The 9,985-nt window shown below is 39.4% G+C and overlaps 1 long non-coding RNA gene across 1 annotated transcript; it reads left to right on the top strand.

The window, feature by feature from the left end:
* The first annotated feature begins 8,928 nt into the window (after nt 1-8,928).
* LOC126094432 (uncharacterized) lies at nt 8,929-9,706 on the top strand. The gene is made up of 3 exons (XR_007521835.1): nt 8,929-9,116; nt 9,271-9,381; nt 9,541-9,706. It is a non-coding gene; the product is annotated as an uncharacterized LOC126094432 (long non-coding RNA).
* The last annotated feature ends 279 nt before the right edge of the window (nt 9,707-9,985 follow it).

The raw sequence follows: 9,985 nt of genomic DNA on the forward strand, positions 1-9,985 counted from the left end.
CTTTAACTAGATATGCATTACAGAAACTGGAAAATATGTAGCTTTAGTTGCAGGAAGAACTCTGTAATGTCCCATCAAAGTAAATATGTGCGGTGAGAAGCTTTTATGGATCATGTGTCACACACCCAGGCTATGAAAGATTATTTGCTGTTATTCAACAGTAGGCACAGCATGGTAGTCCTATTATAATGAAGATGTGCATGAACTACCATGACAATATCAACCACTGCCAGCTGTTGGGGGAATGTTTACAGTGGGGAAACCACCACTACGCTAGACTACAGATCAGTGGGGCACATTTCCTGTCACAGATGAGTATCAATTTAACCTGCAGATTGTAAGCATGCCAAGAGCCTTTATGTGACTCAATACACATTTAGGCACTGATGCAATTCTGTGTGCCTTTACATGTGGAAATATGTGGCTGTCAAGTTCTAGAAAGACGCCGTCACCCATGCTTAAGTAGATCCTTACATTGCAGCAACACATGTCAGTTTCATACCAAAGGAATGTTGGAAGACAGCATGTGTCTGGATTATTGGTCACACATTTTCAGTGGTGGACAGCTGAGTGGGTGAGGTTGCTGGCATGAGTTATGAGCCTCCTCTGGAGGAGTGTTACTGCTTGCATTCATCTTACCCAGACTCTCAGACCTGAGATTGGCTTTGTAAGATGTGCAGTGTTCAGTCTCTGTGCAGGTTTGTATCACTATCACTGTACATTCTGTACTCATGCTAAGGGAGTGACATTTTCTTTTCTGTGCTGAAGAGGGCATTCATGTAAATTTAAAATGAAGCACCCAAGAAGGTAAGGGACATAAGTGCAGTTTATCACATTTTGTGAAAATCTAGCACAAATTTGAGCATGTGTCACTACTTTGTCTGCTGTTACTCTGATACATACTGCAGTTTCCACTTTACTACACAATGATTATTTATACCATCCACAGAAAGCCACTGAATATTTTTACCTGGTATGTGAATAGGGACTCCTTAATAGAAAGTCGCACTAATTTTTATAATCTGAATCACAATAGGACAACCCAACATAAGTAAATTAAGCATTATTTTACTTATCTCAAAAATCAATGCAAAAAAATGAAACTTTACATCTGTGGAGTATCTACCCTTCTGACACACTCATCAGCTACTGCCTCCCCTGACTCTGAGGCTCTGCCATCTCCCTTCTCACTCTTTGTTAACAACACATGGGCACAACACACCACCAGACCCACAACACAGCTACACTTGAGGAATATGGCATGCGCGGCAGCCAAGTGGAGTCAATCAGAAAGGCTTACACGGCACTGTGATCCATATGAATTCATCTCCAATCTGAAAATGTGCTCACTCTGAGAGCTCACAACAGAAATACAAAGAAAAGATTGTATAACTGTAACAGCTGTATATGGTTTCGGAAAAAAGAGAAATGAAACAATCTGTCAGCCATCAGTATTTTTCTTTTTTATTCATTTTTGTACAATCATTACAGCATGAAAGGACTTTTAACAAATATGTCTGAAAAGGCTGCATGCAGAATCACAATTTGGGGGCACTCTTGATGCTTGGTTCCTATTTGAGCTAGGAACACTGAGTAAAAGGTTTTCAGTTTAGCATGGACCAGTGGCCATTTGTATAACCAGTTGAACATCTGTCATACTCTAGCTACATTACAGTAAATTGAGCAAATTTTGTATGATGAACTGTAGCTGATGACCAGGCAAATTGTGCAAATTGATTTACTCCTTTTGTAAAACACTTTGACCCGGCTGAAATTAATGCTCAGTTAATGGCACAATTTGTATGTGCTGTGTTTGGATTTTACATGCAAAAACAGTCAACCTCGTTCAAATTTTATGTGCAGAAACAATCACTGTTAAATAACTCTACACTAGAGCAAGACTGATAGTCCAAATTTGGTCCATCAGTTTATAGAAAATTGTTCTAAGACAAGTTTTAACTGCCTGAAAAAAATCTTGCTTTATTTGGATTTTACATGCAAAAAATATGTTCTTATGAGTTTTTTATGGCGCCACTTCTGTATTTCAAACTTAAGTGAATTGGTTCAGATTTTGTAGTAGAAAAATACGTGTAATTAATGGTTATCCTATTGTTTTGTGACAGCATTATCTGTTGCCACAATGAAACCAACATAGTTCGAAAGACAATAACAAAAAATATCTCTGTCATAGCACAAAAAAGGACAAATATGTCCTGGACAGACTTATGGACGTAAAAGAAGGGAACAAGTTTTTGACTTGCCTAGCAGCTTCAAAGACATTTAAATCAAAATATCTTAAAATATTCACACTTATTATGAGTTACCCCTACTTCCCCAGCACTGTGAGCTCTTTTAGATCCACCCCCTGTTACATGTATGGTGAGAAGTGTTCAAACAAATATACACAAATTGATATGTTTCCAGAGAGTGGGGTGCATTTAGAATAGAAAGTATCCAAGAGTGGCGGAGGTGTATTACAATAGGAGGTATCCCAGAGAGGGGATGCACAAATCCTAAACTTTGATGACACATTGTGTCATACTGCATGGCATGACAAATGACACATGCCACCATGTCATCCATCATGGAATTTTGTATGACATGGCATAATGTATCACATTACTTTATGTGACACAGTGCATTACATTGCACGACATAGGTACTAATATTCACAAGCAAAAAAAGGGTGAATGTGTCAAGACGTTTTGAATTAAATGTCTTTGAAGCTGCCAGATAAGACAAAAAGCTAATTCCCTTCTTTTACATCCTCAACTATGCTCAGGAAATATTCACCTTTTTGTGCTAAGATAGGAAAATTTTTCATTCTGATAATAATATGTGCAAACAAGCAACAGTTATGTTATTTCTCCTTCATTTCTTATCTCAAGTGTCCATCTCAGATGATTTTTCCAAGTTTGGCATACTCTGACTGAAAGAATACAAAGAAGTGTAGATAGCTAATACTTACTGTTTCAAAAGTGGGAGATTTATTCATCTATGGCAGTGTGTGTGTGTGTGTGTGTGTGTGTGTGTGTGTGTGTGTGTAGAGAGAGAGAGAGAGTGTGTGAGTGTTTGTATGTCCAAATATAAATTGTAGCTCTCATTTTTTACAATAAATTTAGTTTATAGAACAACTTTTTTTGGAAAAAAGGTGCATAATTTCGTTCTCGTGGTCACACTGGAAGACAGTGCGAATGTGTTACAATTGCAATGATATCTACATATTTATTTTTGAAAGTATAATACATACATATTGATTTGAGCATTATTTTGTACAAGAATCAGTTTTTACTAAAAACAAGCACAAAATACATTGTGGCTTTAAATTTACAGAATAATGTTTACTTCCACAATACAAAAGACGAGACGAAATTCATTTGCATAAAAAAAGGACATCCCATTGCTGTCTTGCAGGTTTTAAGCCTTCTATGCACATATTGTGTCTAAAAACACTACTATTTAATCTGAGTCATCAAATTGACACTTTACAGTTAGAACAACAAACATGAGACACAGATGCCCTTACCCACTTTCAAATAAGTGTCAGCATTTGTACTTATTGGATCTGTAGGGCAAATAAAAATGAAATAATATTTGAAGAAGCCTCCCCCCATGAACCATGGACCTTGGCGTTGGTGGGGAGGCTTGCGTGCCTCAGCGATACAGATAGCCGTATTGTAGGTGCAACCACAACGGAGGGGTATCTGTTGAGAGGCCAGACAAACGTGTGGTTCCTGAAGAGGGGCAGCAGCCTTTTCAGTAGTTGCAAGGGCAACAGTCTGGATGATTGACTGATCTGGCCTTGTAACAATAACCAAAACGGCCTTGCTGTGCTGGTACTGCGAATGGCTGAAAGCAAGGGGAAACTACGGCCGTAATTTTTCCCGAGGGCATGCAGCTTTACTGTAGGAATAAATGATGATGGCGTCCTCTTGGGTCAAATATTCCGGAGGTAAAATAGTCCCCCATTCGGATCTCCGGGCGGGGACTACTCAAGTGGACGTCGTTATCAGGAGAAAGAAAACAGGCGTTCTACGGATCGGAGCGTGGAATGTCAGACCACTTAATCGGGCAGGTAGGTTAGAAAATGTAAAAAGGGAAATGGATAGGTTAAAGTTAGATATAGTGGGAATTAGCGAAGTTCGGTGGCAGGAGGAACAAGACTTCTGGTCAGGTGACTACAGGGTTATAAACACAAAATCAAATAGGGGTAATGCAGGAGTAGGTTTAATAATGAATAGGAAAATAGGAATGCGGGTAAGCTACTACAAACAGCATAGTGAACGCATTATTGTGGCCAAGATACATACGAAGCCCACACCTACTACAGTAGTACAAGTTTATATGCCAACTAGCTCTGCAGATGATGAAGAAATTGAAGAAATGTATGATGAGATAAAAGAAATAATTCAGATAGTGAAGGATGATGAAAATTTAATAGTCATGGGTGACTGGAATTCGAGAGTAGGAAAAGGGAGAGAAGGAAACGTAGTGGGTGAATATGGATTGGGGGAGAGAAATGAAAGAGGAAGCCGTCTGGTAGAATTTTCCACAGAGCATAACTTAATCATAGCTAATACTTGGTTTAAGAATCATGAAAGAAGGTTGTATACATGGAAGAACCCTGGAGATACTAAAACGTATCAGATAGATTATATAATGGTAAGACAGAGCTTTAGGAACCAGGTTTTAAAATGTAAGACATTTCCAGGGGCAGATGTGGACTCTGACCACAACCTGTAGATTAAAACTGAACAAACTGCAAAAATGTGGGAACTTAAGGTGATGGGACCTGGATAAACTGAAAGAACCAGAGGTTGTACAGAGTTTCAGGGAGAGCATAAGGGAACAATTGACAGGAATGGGGGAAAGAAATACAGTAGAAGAAGAATGGGTAGCTTTGAGGGATGAAGTAGTGAAGGCAGCAGAGGATCAAATAGGTAAAAAGACAAGGGCTAGTAGAAATGCTTGGGTAACAGAAGAAATATTGAATTTAATTGATGAAAGGAGAAAAAAAAATGCAGAAAATGAAGCATGCAAAAATGTCTCAAAAATGAGATCGACAGGAAGTGCAAAATGGCTAAGCAGGGATGGATAGAGGACAAATGTAAGGATGTAGAGGCTTATCTCACTAGGGGTAAGATAGATACTGCCTACAGGAAAATTAAAGAGACCTTTCGAGATAAGAGAACCACTTGTATGAATATCAAGAGCTCAGATGGAAACCTAGTTCTAAGCAAAGAAGGGAAAGCAGAAAGGTGGAAGGAGTATATAGAGGGTCTATACAAGGGCGATGTACTTGAGGACAATATTATGGAAATGGAAGAGGATGTAGATGAAGATGAAATGGGAGATATGATACTGCGTGAAGAGTTTGACAGAGCACTGAAAGACCTGAGTCGAAACAAGGCCCCCGGAGTAGACAACATTCTATTGGAACTACTGATGGCCGTGGGAGAGCCAGTCCTGACAAAACTCTACCATCTGGTGAGCAAGATGTATGAAACAGGCGAAATACCCTCAGACTTCAAGATGAATATAATAATTCCTATCCCAAAGAAAGCAGGTGTTGACAGATGTGAAAATTACCGAACTATCAGTTTAATAAGTCACTGCTGCAAAATACTAACACGAATTCTTTACAAACGAATGGTAAAACTAGTAGAAGCCGACCTCGGGGAAGATCAGTTTGGATTCCGTAGAAATACTGGAACACGTGAGGCAATACTGACCTTACGACTTATCTTAGAAGAAAGATTAAGGAAAGGCAAATCTACGTTTCTAGCATTTGTAGACTTAGAGAAAGCTTTTGACAATGTTGACTGGAATACTCTCTTTCAAATTCTGAAGGTGGCAGGGGTAAAATACAGGGAGCGAAAGGCTATTTACAATTTGTACAGAAACCAGATGGCAGTTATAAGAGTCGAGGGACATGAAAGGGAAGCAGTTGTTGGGAAGGGAGTAAGACAGGGTTGTAGCCTCTCCCCGATGTTATTCAATCTGTATATTGAGCTAGCAGTAAAGGAAACAAAAGAAAAATTCGGAGTAGGTATTAAAATCCATGGAGAAGAAATAAAAACTTTGAGGTTCGCCGATGACATTGTAATTCTGTCAGAGACAGCAAAGGACTTGGAAGAGCAGTTGAACGGAATGGATAGCGTCTTGAAAGGAAGATATAAGATGAACATCAACAAAAGCAAAACAAGGATAATGGAATGTAGTCGAATTAAGTCGGGTGATGCTGAAGGAATTAGATTAGGAAATGAGACACTTAAAGTAGTAAAGGAGTTTTGCTATTTGGGGAGCAAAATAACTGATGATGGTCGAAGTAGAGAGGATATAAAATGTAGACTGGCAATGGCGAGGAAAGCGTTTCTGAAGAAGAGAAATTTGTTAACATCGAGTATAGATTTAAGTGTCAAGGAGTCATTTCTGATAGTATTTGTATGGAGTGTAGCCATGTATAGAAGTGAAACATGGACGATAAATAGTTTGGACAAGAAGAGAATAGAAGCTTTCGAAATGTGGTGCTACAGAAGAATGCTGAAGATTAGATGGGTAGATCACATGACTAAAGAGGAGGTATTGAATAGAATTGGGGAGAAGAGGAGTTTGTGGCACAACTTGACGAGAAGAAGGGACCGGTTGGTAGGACATGTTCTGATGCATCAAGGGATCACAAATTTAGCATTGGAGGGCAGTGTGGAGGGTAAAAATCGTAGAAGGAGAGCAAGGGATGAATACACTAAGCAGATTCAGAAGGATATAGGTTGCAGTAGGTACTGGGAGATGTAGAAGCTTGCACAGGATGGAGTAGCATGGAGAGCTGCATCAAACCAGTCTCAGGACTGAAGACCACAACAACAACAACATCATTTGAAGAAGCACTCCAGAGGCAAGATCACATTAAAAATTTTTTTTATTGTTGACCAGTTTCAACAGTACTTTGATGTCATCTCATCTTTCTTGAAACTATTCCATGTACAAGGTGATTGTAATATAAGTTAAACTTTCAAAATGCTGCAGAAATAACACCACTAGAATGACGTCAAGTTGCAGTGGAATATTATCAGAGAAGGGGGAAAATGTATGGCAGAAGAAAAAAAAATAGTGTGAAAATTGATCAGTAGGTGGTGCTGCACTTGTCAGAATACGTAAACGAAAACACCCGTCATGTGCACGACCCATTGAAGTTGGTATAAACACACTGGGTACACGGCCTTTTCACCTTTCACATCTGTGACCTTCACAATGACTATTTCAATACAGGATCACGCTCTGCTTGTAAAGCTCTGTATTACAAGAATGATGGCTGTGCACATGTCACTCTAGAAGTTCCAGACACTGAAGGGTTTGAAAAAAGGCATTGGTCAGACGACTGCTGTGGGTCTGGAGAAAATGATTCGGAAATTCGAAAAGATGGGTTCTTTTTGTGTGCAACCTAGGAGAGGGAAGAAACGAATTGATTTAACATCAGTGGAAGCAGTGGCCACAGCAATGCAGGAGGAGATGAGTGGTGGTGCGCAAACGCGTAGTGCACAGATAATTGCCCGAACATTGGACATATCCCTGAGCACTGTGCATAAAATCCTATGAAACACCTTTCTTTGCTATCCATTCAAAATTACCTATGCACACGAGTTGCTTCCTGTAGGCCTGCCAGCAAGAGAGACCTTTGCTTTAGAATATCTTGCTCGCATGGAAGTGGACAATGATTGGCTGTGGAAGAGTTTGTGGACAGAAGAAGCCCACTTCCATCTGACAAGGTATGTCTATGCACAGAATTGTCGAATATCAGCAACAGAAAATCCACATGCAAATCAACCAGTGCCACTTCATCCTGAAAAGGTCACTGTGTGGTGCAGGTTTATGGCATCATTTATCATAGGGCCATATTTTTTTTTGAAGAGCCAGGTGCTTCCGGTCCTGTTACCTTTACCGTCACTGGTAAACGCTATGAGTGTCTTTTGCGCAACCACATCATTCCAGCTCTCTAACAGCGTAAATGGGATCATTTTTATGCAAAGATGGCACACCTCCACACAACTGAGCAGCTGCTGAAGCGCCATTTCGGTAATGTTTAGAATTATCAGCCGCCATTTTCCTACAGCCTGGCCATCCCGATCACCTGATCTTAGCCCGTGTGATTTCTGAAATATGTTCAGTGTTCCAATAGCAAACTTAGCTGTATTGAAGGCACACACTGGAGAATACATTCTGAATGTGACCCCGGAAACATTTCGATCAGTTGTCAGGGTGTATATGACCCAGGACAACCGGGAAAAAACCGGGATTTTTTATAGAATTCCGGGGGTATTTTTCTTTTTTTTGGTTACATTTTAGTAACTTTAACTAGTAAGAACCAATAATCTAACAATGAATATTACTGTAGCTCGCTACTGCAGAATAATACTGCAGCAATAAAACACAAACGAGAGCAAAATCGAAAATAAAAGTGAAGTTGCAAAGGAAATGCGCCATATACAGGAACAAAACACAGTGCTCATACATGCGTCTGCCAACCTTCGACCATAGATTTATATTTATGGTCGAAGCTGCCAACAGCAAAATGTGTCAAAGGTTTTAGGAAGACTATGCAACGTTTCACAACAACAAATTGCCTGCGATGAGCGTGACGTCACAACTGTTTACATTAGATTCGTTTGAGCAGTTGCGAGCGAGCTTATGCGCATGCGCAGTTGAGTCGTGTATGAGTAGTACCTTCTGCTTCTGGCTGCATAGTGATGGGCTAAACTGCGATTTTCCGATATCAGTGATTTCTGTGAATGCTACTTTTGAGTATCTGTGATTCTTAACTGTGATTTGTCGCAGTTAAGAGTCGCAGTTAAGGAACATAGGTCGTGTATCCCTCCGCCACTGCTATTTCTGCGATTTCTGCTACTTCCGCGATTTCTGCTACTTCCGCGATTTCTGCTACTTCTGCGATTTCTGTGACTTCTGCTACTTCTGCGATTTCTGCTACTTCTGCGATTTCTGTGACTTCTGCTACTTCTGCGATTTCTGTGATTCCTGCGATTTCTGCGACTTACCACCGTATGAGAAAGTTACATCTGTCAACACAGAAAATTGCATCTCAACAAACCTGTCTTTGGCAAGTATGTTTTACGTTTTTTCTTCCGTTGGCTTTAATTTTGTATTAAAGAAACAACTGTGTAAATATTAATAGTGTAATTAATATGTAAGTAGCCGTACAGTACCGTAATAGTTCGTATTTAGAAAATGAATTGTAACATATTGTTATGTTCACAGGTACCTGAACTACATTTCAGTCACTCAGTAAAGTGATAACTCAAAATATCATTGTCAACAGATCTGAAGAAATTGCCACTGCGTCTTTAGACCGTTTTCGTCAGACGAGAGGTTAGTTTCTAAGCGTTTCGATGGACTTAATTACTTCAGTGTGATCGTTCTTGCAAATGTGATATTCATTATAGCAAATATTAGCAATCTACTCTGTCAATTATATTGCTAGTAATTAATGACAGCAAAAATTGTTTAATAATCCTTGTGTTTTTGCAGACACAGTTCTGACTCTGATTACTGGTTGCTGTACGTATCTATCCACATCAAGGCTGTTTTCGAGAGAGACTAGTGAAGATTCAAGACAGTTCTTAGAGGATTTGCAGTTTAAAAGTGAAATAATTGTGAAATAAGTGTGTGAATGATTAAACTGTGTTTTATTGAAGTTGTTGTGCGATTTTAAAGGAATAATAAATGTCAAATACAGTGAGTGAATAATAAAAATCTCATTTTCCACATGTTTAAGCCGCCCTATACCCATAATTTTCCGCCACTTACTTATTGGTAAACACTTGTTGGAGAGTGACATGCCGCCCCCCCTTTCACCACAATCTTGGTGTGACACTGACCTGTAACTTATCCCGAAGTCTACAATATGCATTTTGAGGCTGTTGATATGAAAGTGGGAAGTACAGATCTTCCAGTTAAATCAGGAATAGCTTAA

This window comes from Schistocerca cancellata, chromosome 8 (genome assembly GCF_023864275.1).
Source record: "Schistocerca cancellata isolate TAMUIC-IGC-003103 chromosome 8, iqSchCanc2.1, whole genome shotgun sequence".
Taxonomy (NCBI): domain Eukaryota; kingdom Metazoa; phylum Arthropoda; class Insecta; order Orthoptera; family Acrididae; genus Schistocerca; species Schistocerca cancellata.